The sequence below is a fragment of the Arachis ipaensis genome, chromosome B8 (assembly GCF_059453495.1).
Source record: "Arachis ipaensis isolate K30076 ecotype BB chromosome B8, ASM5945349v1, whole genome shotgun sequence".
Taxonomy (NCBI): Eukaryota; Viridiplantae; Streptophyta; class Magnoliopsida; order Fabales; family Fabaceae; genus Arachis; species Arachis ipaensis.
The window spans coordinates 38,510,535-38,538,512 of record NC_142443.1 but is presented as its reverse complement, the minus strand read 5'-3'; the positions used below and the strand labels follow the sequence as shown (position 1 = coordinate 38,538,512).

Genomic DNA, 27,978 nt, shown 5'->3' with positions numbered 1-27,978 from the left:
TCAGAATGGACTATCCTGGATATATTCTATGATGGTCTATCTGAATTGGCTAAAATGTCATCGGATACTTCTGTAGGTGGATCCATTCACCTAAAGAAAACTCCTGCAGAAGCTCAAGAACTCATTGACATGGTAACTAATAACCAGTTCATGTACACTTCTGAGAGGAATCCTGTGAGTAATGGGACGCCTACGAAGAAGGGAGTTCTTGAAATTGATACTCTGAATGCCATACTGGTTCAGAATAAAATATTGACTCAGCAAGTCAATATGATTTCTCAGAGTCTGAATGGAATGCAAGCTGCATCCAACAGTACTCAAGAGGCATCTTCTGAAGAAGAAGCTTATGATCCTGAAAACCCTGCAATAGCATAGGTGAATTACATGGGTGAACCTTATGGAAACACCTATAACCCCTCATGGAGAAATCACCCAAATCTCTCATGGAAGGATCAACAAAAGCCTCAACAAGGCTTTAATAATGGTGGAAGAAATAGGTTTAACAATAGTAAACCTTTTCCATCATCCACTCAGCAACAGACAGAGAACTCTGAACAAAATACCTCTAATTTAGCAAACTTAGTCTCTGATCTATCTAAGGCCACTGTAAGTTTCATGAATGAAACAAGGTCCTCCATTAGAAATTTGGAAGCACAAGTGGGCCAGCTGAGTAAAAGGATCACTGAAATCCCTCCTGGTACTCTCCCAAGCAATACAGAAGAAAATTCAAAAGGAGAGTGCAAGGCCATTGACATAACCACCATGGCCGAACCTGTAAGGGAGGTTGAGGACGTAAATCCCAGTGAGGAAGACCTCCTGGGACGTCCAGTGATCAATAAGGAGTTTCCCTTTGAGGAACCAAAGGAATCTGAGACTCATCTAGAGACCATAGAGATTCTATTGAACCTCCTTATGCCCTTCATGAGCTCTGACGAGCATTCATCTTCTGAAGAGAATGAGGATGTTACTGAAGAGCAAGTTACCAAGTACCTTGGTGCAATCATGAAGCTGAATGCCAAATTATTTGGTATTGAGACTTGGGATGATGAACCTCCCTTGTTCACCAATGAACTAAGTGATCTGGATCAACTGACATTACCTCAGAAAAAATAGGATCCTGGAAAGTTCATAATACCTTGTACCATAGGCAACATGATCTTTGAAAAGGCTCTGTGTGACCTTGGTTCAGGGATAAACCTCATGCCCCTCTCTGTAATAGAGAAACTAGGAATCTTTGGGGTACAAGCTGCTAAAATCTCATTAGAGATGGCAGACAATTCAAGAAAATAGGCTTATGGACAAGTAGAGGACGTGTTAGTAAAGGTTGAAGGCCTTTACATCCCTGCTGATTTCATAGTCCTAGATACTGGGAAGGATGAGGATGAATTCATCATCCTTGGAAGACCCTTCCTAGCCACAGCAAGAGCTATGATTGATGTTGACAGAGGCGAACTAGTCCTTCAATTGAATGAGGACTCCCTTGTGTTTGCAACTCAAGGTCATCCCTCTGTAAACATGGAGAGGAAGCATAAAAAGCTTCTCTCACTGCAGAGTCAACTAGAGCCCCCACAGTCAAACTCTAAGTTTGGTGTTGGGAGGCCACAACCAAACTCTAAGTTTGGTGTTGAACTCCCATATCCAAATTCTAAGTTTGGTGTTGGGGAGTCTCAACAATGCTCTGATCATCTGTGAGGCTCCATGAGAGCCCACTGTCAAGCTATTGACATTAAAGAAGCGCTTGTTGGGAGGCAACCCAATTTTTATTTATATAATTTTTATTCTTTTTCATGTTTTATTAGGTTCATGATCATGTGGAGTCACAAAATAAATATAAAAATTGAAAATAGAATCAAAAACAGCAGAAGAAAAATCACACCCTGGAGGAAGACCTTAATGGCGTTTAAACGCCAGTAAGAAGCATCTGGCTGGTGTTCAACGCCAGAACAGAGCATGGTTCTGGCGCTGAACGCCCAGAACAAGCATGGTTCTGGCGTTCAACGCCAGAAATGGGCAACAAATGGGCGTTCAACGCCCAGAACAAGCACCAATCTGGCGCTGAACACCCAGAGTTGTGTGCAAGGGCATTTTGCATGCCTAATTTGGTACAAGGTTGTAAATCCTTGAACACCTCAGGATCTGTGGACCCCACAGGATCCCCACCTACCTCCACTCACTTCTTCTCACCCCTCTTTCACACAATCCTATAAACACTCTTCCCCAAAACTCTTCACCAATCACCTCAATCTCTCTTCCCTATCACCACTTCACCACTCACATGCATCCACTCTTCCCCATAAACCTACCTCATAAACCCCACATACCTTCAAAATTCAAAATCAATTTCCCACCCAAAACCACCCTTATGGCCGAACCTTACCCCCCTCCCTTCCCTATATATAGCCCTCCATTCTTCCTCATTTTCACACAACACAACCCTCTCTTCTCTTCTTGGCCGAATACACCCCTCCCCCCTCTCCTCCATATCTTCTTCTTCTTCATCTATTCTTTCTTTTCTTGCTCGAGGGTGAGCAATATTCTAAGTTTGATGTGGTAAAAGCATAAGCTTTTTGTTTTTCCATTACCATTGATGGAACCTAAGACCGGAGAATCCTCTAGAAAAGGGAAAGGGAAGACAAAAGCTTCCACCTCCGAGTCATGGGAGATGGAAAGATTCATCTCCAAAGCTCATCAAGACCACTTCTATGATGTTGTGGTCAAGAAGAAGGTGATCCTCGAGGTCCCTTTCAAGCTCAAGAAGAATGAGTATCCGGAGATCCGACATGAAATCCAAAGAAGAGGTTGGGAAGTTCTAACAAACCCCATCCAACAAGTCGGCATCCTAATGGTTCAAGAGTTCTATGCCAATGCATGGATCACTAGGAACCATGATCAAAGTAAGAACCCAAACCCAAAGAATTATATTACAATGGTTCGGGGGAAATACTAAGATTTTAGTCCAGAAAATGTGAGGTTGGCATTTAACTTGCCTATGATGCAAGGAGATGCACGCCCCTACACTAGAAGGGTCAACTTTAATCAAAGGTTGGACCAAGTCCTCAGGGACATATGTGTGGAAGGAGCTCAATGGAAGATTGACTCCAAAGGCAAGCCGGTTCAATTAAGAAGACTGGACCTCAAGCCTGTGGCTAGAGGATGGTTGGAGTTCATCCAACGCTCCATCATCCCCACTAGCAACCGATTTGAAGTTACTGTGGATCGGGCCATCATGATTCATAGCATCATGATTGGAGAGGAAGTAGAAGTTCATGAAGTCATCTCCCTTGAATTCTACAAAATAGCCGAAAAGCCCTCTCCTGGGGCAAGGCTAGCTTTTCCTCATCTTATTTGCCATCTATGTTACTCAGCTGGAGCGTTCATAGAAGGAGACATTACCATTGAGGAAGAGAAGCCCATCACTAAGAAAAGGATGGAGCAAACAAGAGAGCCCAGTCATGGATCTCAAGAGATGCATGAAGCTCATCACCATGAGATCCCAGAGATGCCTCAAATGCATTTTCCTCCACAAAACTATTGGGAGCAAATCAACACCTCCCTAGGAGAATTAAGTTCTAACATGGGACAATTAAGGGTGAAACATCAAGAGCACTCCATCATCCTTCATGAAATAAGAGAAGATCAAAAAGCAATAAGGAAGGAGCAACAAAGATAAGGAAGAGACATAGAAGAGCTCAAGGACATCATTGGTTCCTCAAGAAGGAAACGCCACCATCACTAAGGTGGACTCATTCCTTGTTCTTACATTCTCTATTTTTCATTTTCTCTATGTTAAGTGCTTATCCATGTTTGTGTCTTCATTACATGATCATTAGTATTTAGTAACTTTGTCTTAAAGTTATGAATGTCCTATGAATCCATCACCTCTCTTAAATGAAAACTGTTTTAATTCAAAAGAACAAGAAGTACATGAGTTTCGAATTTATCCTTGAACTTAGTTTAATTATATTGATGTGGTGACAATACTTTTTGTTTTCTGAATGAATGCTTGAACAGTGCATATGTCTTTTGAAGTTGTTGTTTAAGAATGTTAAATATGTTGGCTCTTGAAAGAATGATGATAAGGAGACATGTTATTTGATAATCTGAAAAATCATAAAAATGATTCTTGAAGCAAGAAAAAGCAGCAAAGAACAAAGCTTGCAGAGAAAAAAAAAAGAAAAAAAATATAGGCGAAAAAAAATAAAAGGAAAAAGTAAGCAGAAAAAGCCAAAAGCTCTTAAAACCAAGAGGCAAGAGCAAAAAGCCAATAACCCTTAAAACCAAAAGGCAAGGGTAAATAAAAAGGATTCCAAGGCTTTGAGCATCAGTGGATAGGAGGGCCTAAAGGAATAAAATCCTGGCCTAAGCGGCTAAACCAAGCTGTCCCTAACCATGTGCTTGTAGCGTGAAGGTGTCAAGTGAAAACTTGAGACTGAGCGGTTAAAGTCAAGGTCCAAAGCAAAAGAAGAGTGTGCTTAAGAACCCTGGACACCTCTAATTGGGGACTTTAGCAAAGCTGAGTCACAATCTGAAAAGGTTCACCCAATTATGTGTCTGTGGCATTTATGTATCCGGTGGTAATACTGGAAAACAAAGTGCTTAGGGCCACGGCCAAGACTCATAAAATAGTTGTGTTCAAGAATCATCATACTGAACTACGAGAATCAATAACACTATCTGAACTCTGAGTTCCTATAGATGCCAATCATTCTGAACCTCAATGGATAAAGTGAGATGCCAAAACTATTCAAGAGGCAAAAAGCTACAAGTCCCGCTCATCTGATTGGAGCTATGTTTCATTGATAGTTTGGAATTTATAGTATATTCTCTTCTTTTTATCCTATTTGATTTTCAGTTGCTTGGGGACAAGCAACAATTTAAGTTTGGTGTTGTGATGAGCGGATAATTTATACGCTTTTTGGCATTGTTTTTAGTATGTTTTTAGTAGAATCTAGTTACTTTTAAGGATGTTTTCATTAGTTTTTATGTTAAATTCACATTTCTGGACTTTACTATGAGTTTGTGTGTTTTTCTATGATTTCAGGTATTTTCTGGCTGAAATTGAGGGACTTGAGCAAAAATCAGATTCAGAGGTTGAAGAAGGACTGCTGATGCTGTTGGATTCTGACCTCCCTGCACTCAAAGTGTATTTTCTGGAGCTACAGAACTTAAAATGGCGCGCTTCTAATTGTGTTGGAAAGTAGACATCTAGGGCTTTCCAGAAATATATAATAGTCCATACTTTGGCCGAGTTTAGATGACGTAAAAGGGCGTTGAACGCGAGTTCTACGCTGCTGTCTGGAGTTAAACGCCAGAAACACGTCACAAGCCAGAGTTGAACGCCAGAAATACGTTACAAACTGGCATTCAACTCCAAGATTGACCTCTACATGTGTAACATTCAAGCTCAGCCCAAGCACACACCAAGTGGGCCCCGGAAGTGGATTTATGCATCAATTACTTACTTCTGTAAACCCTAGTAACTAGTTTAGTATAAATAGGACTTTTTACTATTGTATTAGACATCTTTTGATCATCTTTGATCAGTTTTATGCTATCTTAGACTTTCATGGGGGCTGGCCATTCGGCCATGCCTGGACCATTATCACTTATGTATTTTCATACGGTAGAGTTTCTGCACTCCATAGATTAAGGTGTGGAGCTCTGCTGTTCCTCAAAGATTAATGCAAAGTACTACTGTTTTTCTATTCAATTCAACTTATTCCGCTTCTAAGATATTCATTCGCACTTCAACCTGAATGTGATGAACATGACAATCATCATCATTCCCTATGAACGCGTGCCTGACAACCACTTCCGTTCTACCTTAGATTGAATGAGTATCTCTTGGATCTCTTAATCAGAATCTTCGTGGTATAAGCTAGATTGATGGCGGCATTCATGAGAGTCCGGAAAGTCTAAACCTTGTCTGTGGTATTCCGAGTAGGACTCTGGGATTGAATGACTGTGACGAACTTCAAACTCGCGAGTGCTGGGCGTAGTGACAGACGCAAAAGGAGGGTGAATCCTATTCCAGCATGATCGAGAACCTCAGATGATTAGCCGTGCTGTGACAGAGCATTTGGACCATTTTCACAAGAGGATAGGATGCAGCCATTGGCAAGGGTGATGCCTCCAGACGATTAGCCATGCAGTGACAGCGCATCGGACCATTTTCCAGAGAGGATTGAAAGTAGCCATTGACAACGGTGATGTCCTTACATAAATCCAGCCATGGAAAGGAGTAAGACTGATTGAATGAAGACAGCAGGAAAGCAGAGGTTCAGAGGAACGAAAGCATCTCTATACACTTATCTGAAATTCTCACCAATGATATACATAAGTGTTTCTATCCTTATTTTCTATCTATTTATTATTTATGTTCGAAAACTCCATAACAATTTTCTATCTGCCTGACTGAGATTTACAAGGTGACCATAGCTTGCTTCATACCAACAATCTCCGTGGGATCGACCCTTACTCCGTAAGGTTTATTACTTGGATGACCCAGTGCACTTGCTGGTTAGTTGTATCGAAGTTGTGAATGAAAAACGATTTATTAAGACGTGCGTACAGAGTTTCTGGCGCCGTTGCCTGAGATCACAATTTCGTGCACCATCGGTCACGCAAACGCGTGACATGATTTATGCTGGTGGCGTGAGGGCAGCCTCGCGTTCACGTAACTTTCTGTTTCAAGCTCATTTTGCTAGAATTTAGAGTGATGCGTTCGCGTGGGTGATGCGATCGCGTGAATGACCATATTGTGAAAAATGACGTGGATGCGTGGGACACGCGTTAGCGTGGGGCACGCGTTCGCGTGGTAAGGCTTGTGCTTCTAGCACCGTTCCAGCCCCATTCCAGCCTAAAATTCTGCCATACACCCCTTTTTACGTCGATTTTGGGGCACGCATTCGCGTGGGTGACACAGACGCGTGGGAGGCTATTTTTCCACATGACGCGGACGCGTCAGCGATGCGGTCACGTGAGCGTATTTGTGCCAAAGGCACGCCTCCAGCCGCGCTTTCGCTTGACTCTCTGTAAAATCTATTTTCTTCCTTGAGGCACATATGACGCGGACGCGTCGGCGACGCTGTCGCGTCGCGTGCCATGTTTTTTTTTTAATAATGCAGTATGTAGAATGCAATGCTAATATGAATGTTATTCATGATTCCAGGTCCAATCAAAACTCAAAAACAAACAAATAGACTAGAATTAAAACTGAAAAAAAGGACGATCATACCATGGTGGGTTGTCTCCCACCTAGCACTTTTAGTTAAAGTCCTTAAGTTGGACATTCTGGTAAGCTTCTTGCTATGGTGGCTTGTGCTTGAATTCATCCATAAATCTCCACCAATATTTGGAATGCCAACAGCCTCCGGGGTCCCAAACTATGCACGTAAAACCCTTGAGTAAGTTCAAACATGTTTCAAGGCTCCTGGGGTGCTGAATGTCAAAATAGTTTCTAGGATCCCAAACTTTACTTTTACACCCGTCTTTGTCTTGGTCTGCATTTTTCTAGCCGGGTGGTAAGTAATCTGAATTCTCACTGCAGTGACCAAACAACATCCTAGACCCATTCAATTGAGCTTTGCACCAACACTTGTACTCCAGTGCGAAATGCGGAACCTTAATGAACCTTGCCTGACAACTCCAACCACTAACCATCTTCCTCTTACTCTTAATGCCACAAAGAGCTCTAAGTTGACCATCCGTCTCCAGTAGCCCATATTCAAGTGGGAAAGTAAAGGATAAGGATAGGAATTTTTCCCACTTGAACGTTGTGTTGGACGGTAATGGCCTTGGGAGAGGTGTTTCTAATGAATTTGCAAGCTCCACTCCCTTGTGCTCTTCTCTGACAACTTCCACCTCTTTGCAAGCTTCTTCAATATCAACCTCTTCTTCTTGGTAGATTTCTTCCAATTCAATCTCTTCTTCATTGCTCACCAAGGGCATGGGAGGTTGTGCCTCTTCTTCTTGAATCTCCATCTCTTGATCAACCTCTTCCAAGTCTTCAACTATGATATGCCTTGGAGGTTGTACACCTTCCTCAACATCAACATCAAACACCTTGGAAGGAGGCTCTATGACTTGACCTTCCCATGGAGGTTCAGCATCTCCTAAGTCTGCAACTATTTCTTCCTTTTCAATAATTGCTGCTTTGTCGAGTTATTTAAGTATAAAATCGTACTCCTCCTTGATGATTTCTTTTCTATGACAACTCCCTTCAATTATTCCTTCATCTTCAAGGGTCTCTTCTACCTTCATCTTTAGTGCCTCCTCTAGCTCCTTATGAAGTATGGATTCGCGAAGATGATCCCTTCTCTCTTGTTCCATGTCAATAGAATCATTGGGATCATGTTGCTCTTGGATTGATGGATGTGGGTGATCTTCCATGGATGGTGGTTATGGGATGGAGAGATCATTCTGTGGTTGAAAAGGAAGTGCACTAGAACTTGAGGGTTGATTGTTGAAGGTATTCGGTGGTCCAATTTGGGCGACGAGATCTTGTATAGCAGAGTTTAGATCGGTAAGTGCTTTCTCCATGGATGTTTGCCTTTGGTGCATAACTCTAAGAGTGCTAGTATCCAATGGAGGTTGGGGTGGATAGGAGGGTTCATTTGTTGGGAGAAAGGGTTCATGGTAGGAAGGTGGTTCATCTTGATAATGGCATGGAGATGGTGAATATTGAGGTGGTGGCTCATGAGAGTAATTTTGTTGGAATGGGGGTGGTTCTATGTACGGTTCATTTGCCTCATAAGGTGGTTGGTATGGTGCATATGGGTTAGGGTCATATGGAGGTGAATGGTGGAAAGGGGCTTGTGAGTATGGTGGTCCAAAGTCATGTTGAGGAGGGGGTTCATAGGCATATGGTGGTGGTTGTTGATAGTCCATTGGAGGTGGTTGTTGCCATGAGGGTTGATCAAATCCTTGTGGCTCCTCCCATCTTTGATTATTCCATCCTTGATGCATGTTCTCATTGTAATCTCCTCTTCCTGCAACATAATTGTAACCAGCCTCATAGCCAAAGGGGTGAGAGTTCATAGTAGTAGGAGAAAATAAGAACAATAATTAATAAAAAGCAAATATTTACAATAACCAATAATAAGGCACACGTTTGCAATTTCCCGGCAATGGCGCCATTTTGATGAATTGGATTTCCTGTCGGTAAAAAAATTCACAAATATAGTTGCGTTGTAAGTATAGCTTCTAAACCAACAGAAAATCCTTTTGTACAAACGTTTGGTTGTCACAAGTAACAAAACCCAATAAAATTTATAACCGAAGTATTTAAACCTCGGGTCGTCTCTCAAGGAATTGCAGGGAGGTGTATTTATTATTGATTATGGAAAACAGTGTTTTTGGGTTTTAAAAGGTTTGAACAAGGGAAATAAATTACAGGAATTAATAAATTAATAACTAATAAAACTCTTGGCAAGGTATGAATACTGGAAGTCCTATCCTAGTTATCCTTATCAATGGTGATGAGAATTATATTTTTGCTCCCACTAAGTCAACCTCTAACTATGAAGGTTAGTCAAGTGGATAAATCAATTTAACACCTAAAGTCCTAGTCAACTCCTAAGGAAAGACTAAAGTTATAGGAATTTAAATCAATCAGCAAAGATAACAATTATCAATCACGATGAGTTTGACAACTCAAGAGTCACCAATTAATCAACCAAAGCCAAAAGGGAAAAATCTAAATTATTTATATAAATAAAGGAAAGCAATCATAATTCTGAAATACCTCAAATTGCATTAATAAAAGAAAATCAATCCAAACATAAAGAGTTCATAAACTAAATTGAGAAAATAAATAAAAAGGAATATTAAATCTGGGAATTGAGAAGAAGAAATCCTAATTCCTTTAAGAGGAATCCTAATCCTAAATCCTAAGAGAGAGGAGAGAATCTCTCTCTCTAAAAACTACATCTAATCTTAAAATTGTGTATTTGAAAGTATGATTATTTGTCTGTTGTATGATGAATGGATGCATTTCCCTACTTTATAGCCTCTAATCTGCATTTTCCGGGCTGAAAACTGGGTCAAAAACATCCCAGAAATCGCTGGAGGTGATTTCTGGTACGTACAGGTCGCGGCAAAGTGACGCGGAGGCATCGTCCACGCATTTGTGTGGATTGCATTTTTGCCAGGTCACGCGTCCGCGTAATCCACGCGTTCGCGTCGCTTGACTTCGGGGCATGATGAGCAGATAATTTATACGCTTTTTGGCATTGTTTTTACATAGTTTTTAGTATGATTTAGTTAGTTTTTAGTATATTTTTATTAGTTTTTAAATAAAAATCACATTTCTAGACTTTACTATGAGTTTGTGTGTTTTTTTATGATTTCAGGTATTTTCTGGCTAAAATTGAGGGACTTGAGCAAAAATCTGATTCAGAGACTGAAGAAGGACTGCAGATGCTGTTGGATTCTAACCTCCCTGCACTCAAAGTGGATTTTCTGGAGCTACAGAAGTCCAAATGGTGCGCTCTCAATTGCGTTGGAAAGTAGACATCTAGGGCTTTCCAGCAATATATCATAGTCCATACTTTGCTCGAGTTTAGATGATGCAAACTGGCGTTCAACGCCGGTTCTCTGCCCTATTCCGGCGTTAAACGCCAGAAACAAGTTGCAAAGCAGAGTTAACGCCAGAAACAAGTTACAAACTGGCGTTCAACTCCAAGGAAGACCTCTACATATGAAAGCTCAATGCTCAGCCCAAGCACACACCAAGTGGACCCGGAAGTGGATTTCTGCATCATTTACTTATTTTCTATAACCCTAGTCACTAGTCTAGTATAAAAAATACTTTTAGTGATTTATTTTATGATTTTTGATCAGTTTTATGCTATCTTAGACCTTTATGGAGGCTGGCCATTCGGCCAGGCCTGGACCTTCATCACTTATGTATTTTCAACGGTAGAGTTTCTACACACCATAGATTAAGGTGTGGAGCTCTGCTGTTCCTCATGAATTAATGCAAAGTACTATTGTTTTTCTATTCAACTCAAGCCTATTTCTTCTCTAAGATATTCATTCACACACAAGAACATGATGAATGTGATGATTATGTGACGCTCATCATCATTCTCACTTATGAACGCGTGCCTGACAAACACTTCCGTTCTACATGAAAACAAGCTTGAATGCATATCTCTTAGCCTCCTGATTCACGATCAGAGTCTTCGTGGTATAGGATAAAATTATTGGCGGCCATTCTTGAGATCCGGAAAGTCTAAACCTTGTCTGTGGTATTCTGAGTAGGATCGGGGAAGGGATGGCTGTGACGAGCTTCAAACTCGCGAGTGCTGGGCGTAGTGACAGACGCAAAAGGATTATTGAATCCTATTCCAGCAGGATCGAGAACCGACAGATGATTAGCCGTGAGGTGACAGGGCATTTTGGACTATTTTCACTGAGAGGACGGGATGTAGCCATTGACAACGGTGATGCCCAACGTACAGCTTGCCATGGAAAGCAGTATGAAGGATTGAATGAAGGCAATAGGAAAGCAGAGATTCAGAAGGAACAAAGCATCTCCATACGCTTGTCTAAAATTCTCACCAATGAATTACATAAGTATCTCTATCTTATTTTATGTTTTATTTATATTTTAATTATCAAATCTCCATAACCAATTGAATCTGCCTGACTGAGATTTACAAGGTGACCATAGTTTGCTTCAAGCCGACAATCTCCGTGGGATCGACCCTTACTCACGTAAAGTTTATTACTTGGACGACCCAGTGCACTTGCTGGTTAGTTGTGCAAAGTTTTGACAAAGAATTAAGATTATGAACGTGCGTATTAAGTTTTTAGCGCCGTTACCAAGGAATGAACGATCACGATTTCGTGCACCAAGTTTTTGGCGCCGTTGCCGGGGATTGTTCGAGTTTGGACAACTGACGGTTCATCTTGTTACTCAGATTAGGTAATTTTTTTTTATTTTAAGCTTTTTGTTTTTATTATTTTTATTTTCGAAAAATCTTCAAAAAAAATTAAAAAATTAAATTATTCTATGACTTCAGAATTTTTAAGAATGAATTCTAGAGTTTCTTCATGATCTGTTGAAGCCTGGCTGGCTGTCAAGCCATGTCTAAATTTTTGGACTGAGGCTTCCACTTATCATGGCAAGAGCCCTTGGACTCTCATCTAATCAGCTGTTATATGCCTGATTTGTATGTGCTGGAGCTTGGCTAGCCATTGGCCATGTCTATTGTTTTGGACCGGAGCTTTCACTGAAAGCTTGGCTGGCTAGTGAGCCATGTCTAATTTCCAGACCTGAGCTTTAGACTAACATTGCATGATTCCTGGAATTCTCATTAAAAATTTTGAAATTCCTATTTTTCTTTTTCCAATTAATTTTCAAAAAAAAATACAAAAAAAATTTAATAAACTCATAAAACCAAAAATATTTTATGTTTCTTGTTTGAGTCAAGTGTCAATTTTTAAGTTTGGTGTCAATTGCAAGTGTTTTAATTTTCCTTTAATTTTCGAAAATTTATCAAATGTTCTTCATTGATCTTCAAATTGTTCTTGATGATTTTTCGTGTTTGATCTTTGCATTTTCTTGTTTTGTGTCTTTTCTTGTTTTTCATATGCATTTTCAATTTGTTAGTGTCTAAAGTTTGAAAATTTCTAAGTTTGATGTCTTGCATGTGTGTCTTTTCATAAAAATTTTCAAAAACATGTTCTTGATGTTCATCTTGACATTCAAAGTGTTCTTGGTGTTCATCTTGACATTCAAAGTGTTCTTGCATGCATTGTATGTTTTGATTCATAATTTTCCTGTTTTGAGTCTTTTCATTGTTTTTCTTTTTCATCATTAAAAATTCAAAAATAAAAAAAAATATCTTTCTCTTTTTTTCTCATAAAATTCAAAAATTTGAGTTGACTTTTTCAAAAATTTTTAAAATATAGTCGTTTCTTATGAGTCAAATCAAATTTTCAATTTAAAAATTCTATCTTTTTCAAATCTTTTTTTTCAAAAATCCAATCTTTTTCATTTTTTCTTTCATAATTTCGAAATTTTCAAAATTTATTTTCAAAATCTTTTTCTTATTTCTATTTCATATTTTCAAAATTAATTCTAACAATTAATGTGATTGATTCAAAAATTTTAAAGTTTGTTACTTGCCTATTAAGAAAGGTTCAAGCTTTAAATTTTAAAATCATATCTTTTTGTTTCTTGTTAGTCAAGTAATCAACTTTAATTTTCAAAATCAAATCTTTTTAAATTTCTTTTTCAAATCTTTTTTAAAATAAATTTCAATCACATCTTTTTCAAAATCAATTTCAAAATCTTTTCTAACTTCTTATTTTTTCAAAATTGATTTTCAGATCTTTTTCAAGTAATCTTATCTTTTTGTTTGATTCTTATTTTTTTCAAACTTACCTAAATAATTTTCGCTCTCTAATTTTTGAAAATCACTAACCTCTTTTTCAAAATTACTTTTTAATTAACTAATTGTTTTAAATTCTAATTTAATTTAATTTAATTTTTCTTTTTTTAAAACTTTCGAATTTTAACTTTAATTTTAAATTAAAAACAAAAATATTTTTATTTTATCTTGTTTAATTTTCGAATTCTTCCCTCTCTCATCTCCTTCTAATTATTTATTTATCTACGAACACTTCTCTTTCACTCAAAAATTTGAACCCACTCTTCTCCTGTGTTTGAATTCTTATCATTTCCTTCTTCTATTCTTCTCTTCTTATACTTACATAAAGAATCTCTATACTGTGACATAGAGGATTCTATATTTTCTTTTGTGTTCTCTTCTTTTTCATATGAGCAGGAACAAGGATAAGAACATTCTTGTTGAAGCTGATCCTGAACCTGAAAGGACTTTGAAGAGGAAGCTAAGGGAAGCTAAAGCACAACTCTCTGGAGAAAATCTGACAGAAATTTTCGAAAAAGAAGGAGACATGGCCGAACCCAACAACAATGCAAGGAAGATGCTTGGTGACTTCACTGCACCAAATTCCAGCTTACATGGAAGAAGCATCTTAATCCCTGCCATTGGAGCAAACAATTTTGAGCTAAAACCTCAATTAGTTTCTCTGATGCAACAGAATTGCAAGTTTCATGGACTTCTATCAGAAGATCCTTTTCAGTTCTTAACTGAATTCTTGCAGATCTGTGATACTGTTAAGACCAATGGGGTTGATCCCGAGGTCTACAGGCTTATGCTTTTCCCGTTTGCTGTAAGAGACAGAGCTAGAATATGGTTGGACTCTCAACCTAAAGATAGCCTGAACTCTTGGGATAAGCTGGTCACAGCTTTCTTAGCCAAGTTCTTTCCTCCTCAAAAGCTTAGCAAGCTTAGAGTGGATGTTCAAACCTTCAAACAGAAAGAAGGTGAATCCCTCTATGAAGCTTGGGAGAGATATAAGCAACTGACCAAAAAGTGTCCTTCTGACATGCTTTCAGAATAGACCATCCTGTATATATTCTATGATGGTCTGTCTGAATTATCAAAGATGTCATTGGACCATTCTGCAGGCGGATCCATTCACCTAAAGAAAATGCCTGCAGAAGCTCAGGAACTCATTGATATAGTTGCAAATAACCAGTTCATGTACACTTCTGAAAGGAATCCTGTGAGTAATGGGACGCCTCAGAGGAAGAAAGTTCTTAAAACTGATACTCTGAATACCATATTGGCTCAGAATAAAATATTGACTCAGCAATTCAATATGATTTCTCAGAGTCTGAATGGATTGCAAGCTGCATCCAACAGTACTAAAGAGGCATCTTCTGAAGAAGAAGCTTATGATCTTAAGAACCCTGAATAGCAGAGGTGAATTATATGGGTGAATCCTATGGAAACACCTATAATCCCTCATGGAGAAATCATCCAAATTTCTCATGGAAGGATCAACAAAAGCCTCAACAAGGCTTTAATAATGGTGGAAGAAACAGGTTTAGCAATAGCAAGCCTTTTCCATCATCCACTCAGCAACAGACAGAGAATTCTGAGCAGAATCTATCTAGCTTAGCAAATATAGTCTCTGATCTATCTAAGGCCACTCTAAGTTTCATGAATGAAACAAGGTCTTCCATTAGAAATTTGGAGGCACAAGTGGGCCAGCTGATTAAAAGAGTCACTGAAACTCCTCCTAGTACTCTCCCAAGCAATACAAAAGAGAATCCAAAAAGAGAGTGCAAGGCCATAACCTTACTTGGTGTGGCCGAACCCAGAGAGGAGGAGGAGGACGTGAATCCTAGTGAGGAAGACCTCCTGGGAAGTTCACTGACCAATAAGGAGTTTTCCTTTGAGGAACCAAGGGAATCTGAGGCTCATCTAGAGATCATAGAGATTCTATTGAACCTCCTTTTACCATTCATGAGCTCTGATGACTATTCATCTTCTGAAGAAGATGAAGACATTGCTGAAGAGCAAGTTGCTCAATATTTAGGAGCAATCATGAAGCTGAATGCCAAATTATTTGGTAATGAGACTTGGGAGGATGAACCTCCATTGCTCATCAAGGAACTAAATGCCTTGGTTCAGCAAACTCTACTTCTAAAGAAATAGGATCCTGGTAAATTCTTAATACCCTGTAACATAGGCACCATGACCTTTGAGAAGGCTCTATGTGACCTGGGGTCAGGCATAAACTTAATGCCACTCTCTGTAATGGAGAAACTAGGAATCTTTGAGGTACAGGATGCCAAATTATCATTAGAGATGACAGACAAATCCATGAAACAGGCTTATGGACTAGTAGAGGACGTGTTAGTAAAGGTTGAAGGTCTTTACATCCCTGCTGATTTCATAATCCTAGACACTGGGAAGGATGAGGATGAATCCATCATCCTTGGAAGACCCTTCCTAGCCACAGCAAAAGCTGTGATTGATGTGGACAGAGGAGAGTTGGTCCTTCAACTAAATGAGGACAACCTTGTATTTAAAACTCAAAGATCTCCTTCTGTAACCATGGAGAGGAAGCTTGAAAAGCTTCTCTCACTGCAGAGTCAACCAAAGCCCCCCACAGTCAAACTCTAAGTTTGGTGTTGGGAGGCCACAACCAAACTCTAAGTTTGGTGTTGGGAGCTTCCAACAATGCTCTGAACATCTGTGAGGCTCCATGAGAGCTCACTGTCAAGCTATGACTTTTAAAAAATGCTTGTTGGGAGGCAACCCAATGTTATTTAATTATATCTATTTATTTTCTATTTTTATTTCATGTTTTTTTAGGTTGATGATCATGTGGAGTCACAAAAACTACTGAAAAATCAAAAACAGAATGAAAAATAGCATTAAAAACAGCTCACCCTGGAGGAAGAGCTTACTGGCATTTAAACGCCAGTAAGAAGCACCAAACTGGCGTTTAATGCCAGAAAGAAGCATCAAGCTGGCGTTAAACGCCAGAAACAAACACCAGACTGGCGTTTAACGCCAGAACAGAGCATGGAATTAGTGTTAAACGCCAGAAACAAGCAGCAAGCTGGCGTTTAATGCCAGACATACATTCTAAGGGCGTTTTGCATGCCTAATTAGAGCAGGGATGCTAAGTCCTTGACCCCACAGGATCTGTGGACCCCATAGGATCCCCACCTACCCCACCTCTTTTTCTCTCCTCTTCACACCTTTTCATAACTCTCTTCCCCAAATACCCTTGACCAATCACCTCTATATCTCTTCCCCATAAACCCCACCTACCTCCAAAATTCAAATTCTTTTCCCTTCCAAACCCAACCCTAATGGCCGAAACCTAACCTCCCCCCCACCCCTATATAAACCCCTCTACACTACTCCATTTTCACACATTACAACCTACACTTCTCCCCCTTGGCCGAATACACTCTCTCCCTCCATCACCTCTATTTTCTTCGTCTTCTACTACTTTCTTTCTTCTTTTGCTCGAGGACGAGCAAACCTTTTATGTTTGGTGTGGTAAAAGCATTGCTTTTTGTTTTTTCATAACCATCAATGGCACCTAAGGCCAGAGAAACCTCAAGAAAGAGGAAAGGGAAAGCAATTGCTTCCACCTTTGAGTCATGGGAGATGGAGAGATTCATCTCAAAGGTCCATCAAGACCACTTCTATGAAGTTGTGGCCAAGAAAAAGGTGATCCCTGAGGTCCCTTTTAAGCTCAAAAAGAGCGAATATCCGGAGATTCGACAAGAGATTAGAAGAAGAGAATGGGAAGTTCCCTCTAATCCTATTCAACAAGTCGGGATCTTAATGGTTCAAGAGTTCTATGCAAATGCATGGATCACTAGAAACCATGATCAAAGTGTGAACCCAAACCCAAAGAATTGGCTTACAATGGTTCGGGGGAAATACTTAGATTTCAGTCCAGAAAATGTAAGGTTGGCGTTCAACTAGCCAATGATGCAAGAAAACGCACGCCCCTACACTAGAAGGGTCAACTTTGATCAAAGGTTGGACCAAGTCCTCATGGACATATGTGTGGAAGGAGCTCAATGGAAAGTTGACTCAAGAGGCAAGCCGGTTCAATTGAGAAGACCAGACCTTAAGCCTGTAGCTAGAGGATGGTTGGAGTTCATTCAACGCTCAGTTATTCCTACTAGCAACCGGTCTGAAGTTACTGTAGACCGGGCCATCATGATTCATAGTATCATGATTGGGGAGGAAGTGGAAGTTCATGAGATTATACCTCAAGAACTCTACAAGGTGGCTGACAAGTCCTCCACTTTGGCAAGGTTAGCCTTTCCTCACCTCATTTGCCACCTCTGCAATTTGGCTGGAATTGACATAGAGGGAGATATCCTCATTGATGAGGATAAGCCCATCACTAAAAAAAGGATGGAGCAAACAAGAGATCATGGACCTCAACAAGAGCATGAGGAAATTCCTCACCATGAAATCCCTGAGATGCCTTAGGGGATGCACTTTCCTCCACAAAACTATTGGGAGCAAATCAACACCTCCCTAGGAGAATTAAGTTCCAACATGGGACAACTAAGGATGGAACACCAAGAGCACTCCGTCATTCTCCATGAGATTAGAGAAGATCAAAGAGCTATGAGGGAGGAGCAACAAAGGCAAGGAAGAGATATAGAGGAGCTCAAGAGCACCATTGGTTCTTCAAGAAGAGGAAGACGCCACCCTCACTAAGGTGGACCCGTTCCTTAATCTCCTTGTTCTTATTTTTCTGTTTTTCGTTTACTATGCTTTATGTTTATTTATGTTGGTGTCTTTATTACATGATCATTAGTGTTTAAGTGTCTATGTCTTAAAGCTATGAATGTCCTAAGAATCCATCACCTCTCTTAAATGATAACTGTTCTAAAAACAAAAGAACAAGAAGTACATGGTTTCGAATTCATCCTTGAAATTGGTTTAATTATTTTGATGTGGTGACAATACTTTTTGTTTTCTGAATGAATGCTTGAACAGTGCATATGTCTTTTGAATTTGTTGTTTATGAATGTTAAAATTGTTGGCTCTTGAAAGAATGATGAAGAAGGAGAAATGTTATTTGATAATCTGAAAAATCATAAAAATGATTCTTGAAGCAAGAAAAAGCAATGAAGAACAAAGCTTGCAGAAAAAAATGCGAAAAAAAAGGAAAAAAAAAAAAATATATATATATATATATATATATATATATATATATATATATATTGGCGAAAAAAATGATAAAGAAAAAGAAAAAGCAAGCAGAAAAAGCCAATAGCCCTTAAAACCAAAAGGCAAGGGTAATAAAAAGGATCCAAGGCTTTGAGCATTAATGGATAGGAGGGCCTAAAGGAATAAAATCCTAGCCTAAGCGGCTAAACCAAGCTGTCCCTAACCATGTGCTTGTGGCGTGAAGGTGTCAAGTGTAAACTTGAGACTGGGCGGTTAAAGTTGAGGTCCAAAGCAAAAAGAAGAGTGTGCTTAAAAACCCTGGACACCTCTAATTGGGGACTCTAAAAGTGCTTAGGGCCATGGCCAAGACTCATAAAGTAGCTGTGTTCAAGAATCAACATACTGAACTAGGAGAATTAATAACACTATCTAAATTCTAAGTTCCTATAGATGCCAATCATTCTGAACTTCAATGGATTAAGTGAGATGCCAAAACTGTTCAGAGCCAAAAAGCTACTAGTCCCGCTCATTTAATTGGAGCTAAATTTCATTGATGTTTTTGGAATTTATAGTATATTCTCTTCTTTTTATCCTATTTGATTTTCAGTTGCTTGGGGACAAGCAACAATTTAAGTTTGGTGTTGTGATGAGCGGATAATTTATACGCTTTTTGGCATTGTTTTTACATAGTTTTTAGTATGATTTAGCTAGTTTTTAGTATATTTTTATTAGTTTTTAAATAAAAATCATATTTCTGGACTTTACTATGAGTTTGTGTGTTTCTTTTGTGATTTTAGGTATTTTCTGGCCGAAATTGAGGAACTTGAGCAAAAATCTTATTCAGAGGCTGAGAAGGACTGTAGATGCTGTTGGATTCTAACCTCTCTGCACTCAAAGTGAATTTTCTGGAGCTACAAAAGTCTAAATGGCACGCTCTCAATTGCGTTGGAAAGTAGACATTCAGGGCTTTCCATCAATATATAATAGTTCATACTTTGTCCGAGTTTAGATGACGCAAACTGGCATTCAACTCCAGTTCTCTGCCCAAAGCAGAGTTAAACGCCAGAAATAAGTTACAAACTGGCGTTCAACTCCAAGGAAGACCTCTACACATGAAAGCTCAATGCTCAGCCCAAGCACACACCAAGTGGACCCGGAAGTGGATTTCTGCATCATTTACTTATTTTTTGTAACCCTAGTCACTAGTCTAGTATAAAAACTACTATTAGTGATTTATTTTATGATCTTTGATCAGTTTTATGCTATCTTAGACCTTTATGGAGGCTGGCCATTCGGCCATGCCTGGACCTTCATCACTTATGTATTTTCCACGGTAGAGTTTCTACACACCATAGATTAAGGTGTGGAGCTCTGCTATTCCTCATGAATTAATGCAAAGTACTATTGTTTTTCTATTCAACTCAAGCCTATTTCTTCTCTAAGATATTCATTCGCACACAAGAACAAGATGAATGTGATGATTATGTGACGTTCATCATCATTCTCACTTATGAACGTGTGCCTGACAAACACTTCCGTTCTACATGAAAACAAGCTTGAATATATATCTCTTAGCCTCCTGATTCACGATCAGAGTCTTCGTGGTATAGGCTAGAATTATTGGCGGCCATTCTTGAGATTCGAAAAGTCTAAACCTTGTCTGTGGTATTCCGAGTAGGATCGGGGAAGGGATGGCTGTGACGAGCTTCAAACTCGCGAGTGCTGGGCATAGTGACAGACGCAAAAGGATTACTGAATCCTATTCCAGCAGGTTCGAGAACCGACAGATGATTAGCCGTGCGGTGACAGCGCATTTTGGACCATTTTCACTGAGAGGACGGGATATAGCCATTGACAACGGTGATGCCCAACATACAGCTTGCCATGGAAAGGAGTATGAAGGATTGAATGAAGGCAATAGGAAAGCAGAGATTCAGAAGGAACAAAGCATCTCTATACGCTTGTCTGAAATTCTCACCAATGAATTACATAAGTATCTCAATCTTATTTTATGTTTTATTTATATTTTAATTATCAAATCTCCATAACCAATTGAATCTGCCTGACTGAGATTTACAAGGTGACCATAGCTTGCTTCAAGCAGAAAATCTCCATGGGATCGACCCTTACCCACGTAAGGTTTATTACTTGGACGACCTAGTGCACTTGCTGGTTAGTTGTGCGAAGTTGTGACAAAGAATTAAGATTATGAACGTACGTATTAAGTTTTTAGCGCCGTTACCAAGGAATGAACGATCACGATTTCGTGCACCAGAGCAGCTGTGGCAAATTATATATCGTCGCGAAGCCCCGGACGTTAGCTTTCCAACACAACTAAAACCACGTCATTTGGACCTCTGTAGCTCAAGTTATGGTCGTTTTAGTACCAAAAGCTCAGCCTAGACAGCTTAGCAATTTCTTCAACTTCTTGTATTCCTTCCACTTTTGCATGCTTCCTTTCCATCTTCTGAGTCATTCCTGCCCTGTAATCTCTGAAAACACTTAACACACATATCACGGCATCGAATGGTAATAAGAGAGGATTAAACATAGCAAAATTAAGACCAAAGAAGCATGTTTTCAATTATAGCACAAAATCAGGAAGGAGAACGTAAACCCATGCATTTTGTATGAACAAGTATATGAAAGATTGATAAAATCCACTCAATTAAGCACAAGATAAACCATAAAATAGTGGTTTATCAACCTTCCCATACTTAAACATTAGCATGTCCTCATGCTAAACTCAAGAGAAGCTATAAAAGAGTGAAGAGGAATGGTAGAGAGTATGAAATGCAACCTATCTATATGAATGCAACTAAATGTGAAATGCTTCTACCTACTTGGTCAAGGTAAATAAATCTTCCAAGAACAGACATGAACTAGATTTCACTAATTCAAATCATAAAATAAATTACAAGTAAACTTGAAAAAAGAAAGTAGCTCATGAAATCCGGGAACAAAGAATCGAGCATCGAACCCTCACTGGAAGTGTATGCACTCTAATCGCTCAGGTGTTTAAGGTTCGATTCTCTCAATTCTCTACTAATCTTGCTTTCTAAGACTTGATTTTCTTCTACCAATCAACACAAATTTGATGCACAAATACACATATCAAGAGGTCTTTTAAGGGTTGTAATGGGGTTAGGGTCAAGGTAGGATTGTATTTGGTTAAGTGGACTAAAATCTGAATCCTTAATTAACCTAAACTTTTCCCACCTAACTTAAAACAATCCATGTAATCACAATACAAAACCTAACTGTCCACTAACCATGTTTTCTACATATTGGTGCATCCTGATTTGAGTACAGTACATATGCATTGCTATCATCATTTACTTTGGAACATTTTGTCTCCTTTTTATTATTTGCTCTTTTTTTTTCTTTCTTTTTCTGTTTTTCTTCTTTTTTTTATTTTATTTTTTTCTAATTTTCTCAATACATATGATTAAATTATTGAATGCATGAACATGTCCTAAATATTTCTTTCACATTTTCATAAGGATATACAACACCCAATTCTTAAACCAAATGTTTCCAAACCCACTTTTCCCCACACTTAATTCGTGAGCACTCTCACTAGTCTAAGCTAACCAAGGATTCAAATTAAGGACATTATTGTTTTCCACTTAGAGTTAGTGATGAGCTAAAGTAAAGAACAAAGAGGTAAAATAGGCTCAAAATTAGTTTGCAAGGGATAATGAAAGGATAAGGCCATATGGGTATGTAAGCTCAGTGAAACAAAGGCCTCAATCATATAAGTGCATGCATACATCAAACAATAGAAATATAGAATTAAGCAAGACAAAGATTACAATTTTAGAGAGAATAACACACACAAAAATAAAATATATTGGTTGATAAAATGCAACCAATCAAATAGGCTCAAAATCTCACTGGTTTTGTGTGTTCGAGCTCTAAACCATGTTCCAGTATAATATTTCTTCAAACAAGTTCAATAAAAATTTTGATTCAAATTAGTGAAATGCTATAAAAGAAGTTTCTTGAAAAAGAAATTATTACTTCAACCAAGCAGTGGTAAAATTATGCACAAAATCAAATAAACATGCAATCAAACTGACAAATTAAACATTAGTGTTGAGAAAGGAAGTAACTAACCCACGGAGATCAGTATCGACCGGTTGATAAACTATTATTTTATGATTTATATTGAGTTTAATTGAGTGGTTTTATCAAGTCTTTCACCCACTTATTCATATGTGATGAGCGGATAATTTATACGCTTTTTGGCATTGTTTTTAGTATGTTTTTAGTAGGATCTAGTTACTTTTAGGGATGTTTTCATTAGTTTTTATGTTAAATTCACATTTCTGGACTTTACTATGAGTTTGTGTGTTTTTCTGTGATTTCAGGTATTTTCTGACTGAAATTGAGGGACTTGAGCAAAAATCAGATTTAGAGGTTGAAGAAGGACTGCTGATGTTGTTGGATTCTGACCTCCCTACACTCAAAGTGGATTTTCTGGAGCTACAGAACTCGAAATGGCGCGCTTCCAATTGCATTGGAAAGTAGACATCCAGGGCTTTCCAGAAATGTATAATAGTCCATACTTTGGCCAAGTTTAGATGATGCAAACAGGCGTTCAACGCCAGCTCTCTGCCCAAATCTGGCGTCCAGCGCCAGAAAAGGAGCCAAAACCAGAGTTGAACGCCCAAACTGGCACAAAAGCTGGCGTTCAACTCCACAAAAGGACCTCTACACGTGCAACACTCAAGATCAGCCCAAGCACACACCAAGTGGGCCCCGGAAGTGGATTTATGCATCAATTACTTACTTCTGTAAACCCTAGTAGATAGTTTATTATAAATAGGACCTTTTACTATTGTATTAGGCGTATTTTTGACCATCTTTGGACGCCTGGTTCTTAGATCAGAGGGGCTGGCCATTCGGCCATGCCTGGACCTTTCACTTATGTATTTTTAACGGTAGAGTTTCTACACTCCATAGATTAAGGTGTGGATCTCTGCTGTTCCTCAAAGATTAATGCAAAGTACTACTGTTTTCTATTCAATTCATCTTATTTCGCTTCTAAGATATTCATTCGCTCTTCAACCTGAATATGATGAACGTGACAATCATCATCATTCCCTATGAACGCGTGCTTGACAACCACTTCTGTTCTACATTAGAATTGAATGAGTATCTCTTAGATCTCTTAATCAGAATCTTCGTGGTGTAAGCTAGAATGATGGCGGCATTCAAGAGAATCTGGAAGGTCTAAACCTTGTCTGTGGTATTCCGAGTAGGATTCAATGAATAAAAGACTGTGACGATCTCCAAACTCGCGATTGCGGGGCGTTAGTGACAGACGCAAAAGGATAGTAAATCCTATTCCAGCATGATCGAGAACCGACAGATGAATAGCCGTGCCATGACAGGGTGCGTTGACCATTTTCACTGAGAGGATAAGATGAAGCCATTGACAAGGGTGATGCCTCCAGACGATTAGCCGTGCCGTGACAGGGCATTTGGATCATTTTCCTGAGAGAAGACCGAAAGTAGCCATTGACAATGGTGATGTATCACATAAAGCCAGCCATGGAAAGGAGTAAGACTGACTAGATGAAGATAGCAGGAAAGCAGAGGTTCAGAGGAACGAAAGCATCTCCATTCGCTTATCTGAAATTCTCACCAATGAATTACATAAGTATTTCTATCCCTATTTTATTATATTATTTTCGAAAACTCCATAACCATTTGATATCCACCTGACTGAGATTTACAAGGTGACCATAGCTTGCTTCATACCGACAATATCCGTGGGATTCGACCCTTACTCACGTAAGGTATTACTTGGACGACCCAGTGCACTTGCTGGTTAGTTATGCGAAGTTGTGAAGATATGTTTAGACCATGGTCCTGTGCATCCGTTTTTGGTGCCATTGCCAGGGAATCAATTTCGAACAACAATTCACAACCTGAGTAGCAATTTCGCATACCAAGTTTTTGGCGCCGTTGCCGGGGATTGTTCGAGTTTGGACAACTGACGGTTCATCCTGTTGCTCAGATTAGGTAATTTTCTTTTTGTTTTGTTTTCAAAAATCTTTCAAAAATCTTTCAAAAATTTTTCTTTTGTTTTCGAAAAGAAAATTAAATAAATATAATAATAAAAATAATGTTTTCAAAAATAAATTATTCTATGGCTTCAAAATTTTTAAGAATGAATTCTAGTGTTTCATGAAGCATGTTGAAGCCTATCTGGCTGTAAAGCCATACCCAAACTGCTTTGGGATTGACCTTCAACTAATCACCTCAGTGGAGTCATGCCCAATCCTTCTGGATAGGGTATGTCAGGCATGTCATGTCTGGATTACATACTAAAGCTTGGCTGGCTATTAAGCCATGCCTGACGCTTTGATTGGAGCTTTAGAGCATAAGATTCCTGGAATTCATATTAAAAATTTTGGAATCCTTATTTTTGTTTTTCACAATAATTTTCAAAAAAAAATTAAAAGAAAATACAAAAAAATTAGAAAATCAAAAAAATCAAAAATATTTTGTGTTTCTTGTTTGAGTCTTGAGTCATGTTATAAGTTTGGTGTCAATTGCATGTGCATCTTGCATTTTTCGAAAATTTTCATGCATTCATAGTGTTCTTCATGATCTTCAAGTTGTTCTTGGTAAGTCTTCTTGTTTGATCCTTGCATTTGCATGTTTTGTGTCTTTTCTTGTTTCTCATATGCATCCTTGAATTCTTAGTGTCTAAGTATTAAAGAATTCTAAGTTTGGTGTCTTGCATGTTTTCTTTGCATTAAAAATTTTTTCAAAAATATGTTCTTGGTGTTCATCATGATCTTCATAGTGTTCTTGGTGTTCATCTTGACATTCATAGCATTCTTGCATGCATCACATGTTTTGATCTAAAATTCTCGTACATTGCATCATTTTTCTTGTTTTTCTCTCTCATCATTAAAAATTCAAAAATAAAAAATATATATATATATCTTCCCTTTTTTTTCTCTCAAAAATTTCGAAAATTAGATTTGACTTTTTCAAAAATTTTTAAAATCTAGTTGTTTTCATGAGTCAAATCAAATTTTCAATTTAAAAATCTTATCTTTTTCAAAATAATTTTCAAAAATCAAATCTTTTTCATTTTTCTTAGTTATTTTCGAAAATTCCAAAAATATTTTTCAAAAATCTTTTTCTTATTTTTATATCAAATTTTTGAAAATAACAATAACAATTAATGTTTTGATTCAAAAATTTCAAGTTTGTTACTTACTTGTTAAGAAAGATTCAAACTTTGAGTTCTAGAATCATATCTTGTGATTTCTTGTGAATCAAGTCATTAATTGTGATTTAAAAAAAAAAATCAAATCTTTTTCAAAAACTAATTTCAATCATATCATTTCAAAAATATCTTCTTATCTTATCTTTTTCAAAAATTTGATTTCAAAATATCTTTTCTAACTTCCTAACTTCTTATCTTTTCAAAATTTGTTTCAACTAACTAACTAACATTTTGTTTGTTTCTTATCCTTTTCAAAACTTCCTAACTAACTCTCTCCCTGTAATTTTCGAAAATATCTTCCCCTTTTTCAAAATTTCTTTTTAATTTACTAATTATTTTAATTTTTAAATCTTAATTTTCGAAAACTACTAACATTTTTTCAAAAACTATTTTCAAAAATCACTAACTCTTTTTCAAAAATTATTTTCGAAAATTCCTTCTCTCTCATCTCCTTCTATTTGTTTATTCATCTACTAACATCTCTCCCTCACTCAAAAAAAAAAAAGAGGATATCTATTATTATTATTTTTCTGTGCCCTCTTCTTTGTCATATGAGCAGGAGCAAGGACAAGAATATTCTTGTTGAAGCAGATCCAGAACCTGAAAGGACTCTGAAGAGGAAACTAAGAGAAGCTAAATTACAACAAACCAGCAAGCACCTGTCAGAAATTATCAAATAGGAAAAGAAGATGGCAGCTGAAAATAATAATAATGCAAGGAGAATGCTTGGTGACTTTACTGCACCTAATTCCAATTTACATGGAAGAAGCATCTCCATTCCTACCATTGGAGCAAACAATTTTGAGCTGAAACCTCAGCTAGTTTCTCTGATGCAGCAGAACTACAAGTTTCATGGACTTCCATCTGAAGATCCTTTTCAGTTCTTAACTGAATTCTTGCAGATCTGTGATACTGTTAAGACTAATGGAGTAAATCCTGAAGTCTACAAGCTCATGCTTTTCCCTTTTGCTGTAAGAGACAGAGCTAGAATATGGTTGGACTCTCAACCTAAAGACAGCCTGAACTCTTGGGATAAGCTAGTCACGGCTTTCTTAGCCAAGTTCTTTCCTCCTCAAAAGCTGAGCAAGCTTAGAGTGGATGTTCAAACCTTCAAACAAAAAGATGGTGAATCCCTCAATGAAGCTTGGGAAAGATACAAACAGTTGACCAAAAAATGTCCTTCTGACATGCTTTCAGAATGGACCATCCTGGATATATTCTATGATGGTTTATCTGAGCTATCAAAGATGTCATTGGATACTTCTGCAGGTGGATCCATTCACCTAAAGAAAACGCCTGCAGAAGCTCAAGAACTCATTGACATGGTTGCTAATAACCAGTTCATGTACACTTCTGAGAGGAATCCTGTGAGTAATGGGACGCCTATGAAGAAGGGAGTTCTTGAAATTGATACTCTGAATGCCATATTGGCTCAGAATAAAATATTGACTCAGCAAGTCAATATGATTTCTCAGAGTCTGAATGGAATGCAAGCTGCATCCAACAGTACTCAAGAGGCTTCTTATGAAGAAGAAGCTTATGATCCTGAGAACCCTGCAATAGCAGAGGTGAATTACTTAGGTGAACCTTATGGAAACACCTATAACTCATCATGGAGAAATCATCCAAATTTCTCATGGAAGGATCAAAAGCCTCAATAAGGCTTTAATAATGGTGGAAGAATCAGGTTTAACAATAATAAACCTTTTCCATCATCCACTCAGCAATAGACAGAGAACTCTGAACAAAATACTTCTAATTTAACAAACTTAGTCTCTGATCTATCTAAGGCCACTGTAAGTTTCATGAATGAAACAAGATCTTCCATTAGAAATTTGGAAGCACAAGTGGGCCAGCTGAGTAAAAGGATCACTGAAATCCCTCCTAGTACTCTCCCAAGCAATACAGAAGAGAATCCAAAAGGAGAATGCAAGGCCATTGACATAAGCACAATGGCTGAACCCAAAGAGGGAGAGGAGGACGTGAATCCCAGTGAGGAAGACCTCCTGGGACGTCCAGTGGTCAACAAGGAGCTTCCCTCTGAGGAACCAAAGGACTCTGAGGCTCATCTAGAGACCATAGAGATTCCATTGAAACTCCTTATGCCATTCATGAGCTCTGATGAGTATTCCTCTTCTGAAGAGAATGAGGATGTTACTAAAGAGCAAACTGCCA

The 27,978-nt window shown here is 38.3% G+C and overlaps 2 non-coding genes across 2 annotated transcripts; both read right to left on the bottom strand.

Moving 5' to 3' along the window:
- Positions 1–14,322: 14,322 nt before the first annotated feature.
- Positions 14,323–14,430, bottom strand: LOC148547740 (small nucleolar RNA R71). The gene has a single exon (XR_015897336.1). It is a non-coding gene; the product is annotated as a small nucleolar RNA R71 (small nucleolar RNA).
- Positions 14,431–26,888: 12,458 nt separating this feature from the next.
- Positions 26,889–26,996, bottom strand: LOC148547739 (small nucleolar RNA R71). Its single transcript, XR_015897270.1, has one exon. It is a non-coding gene; the product is annotated as a small nucleolar RNA R71 (small nucleolar RNA).
- Positions 26,997–27,978: the final 982 nt, after the last annotated feature.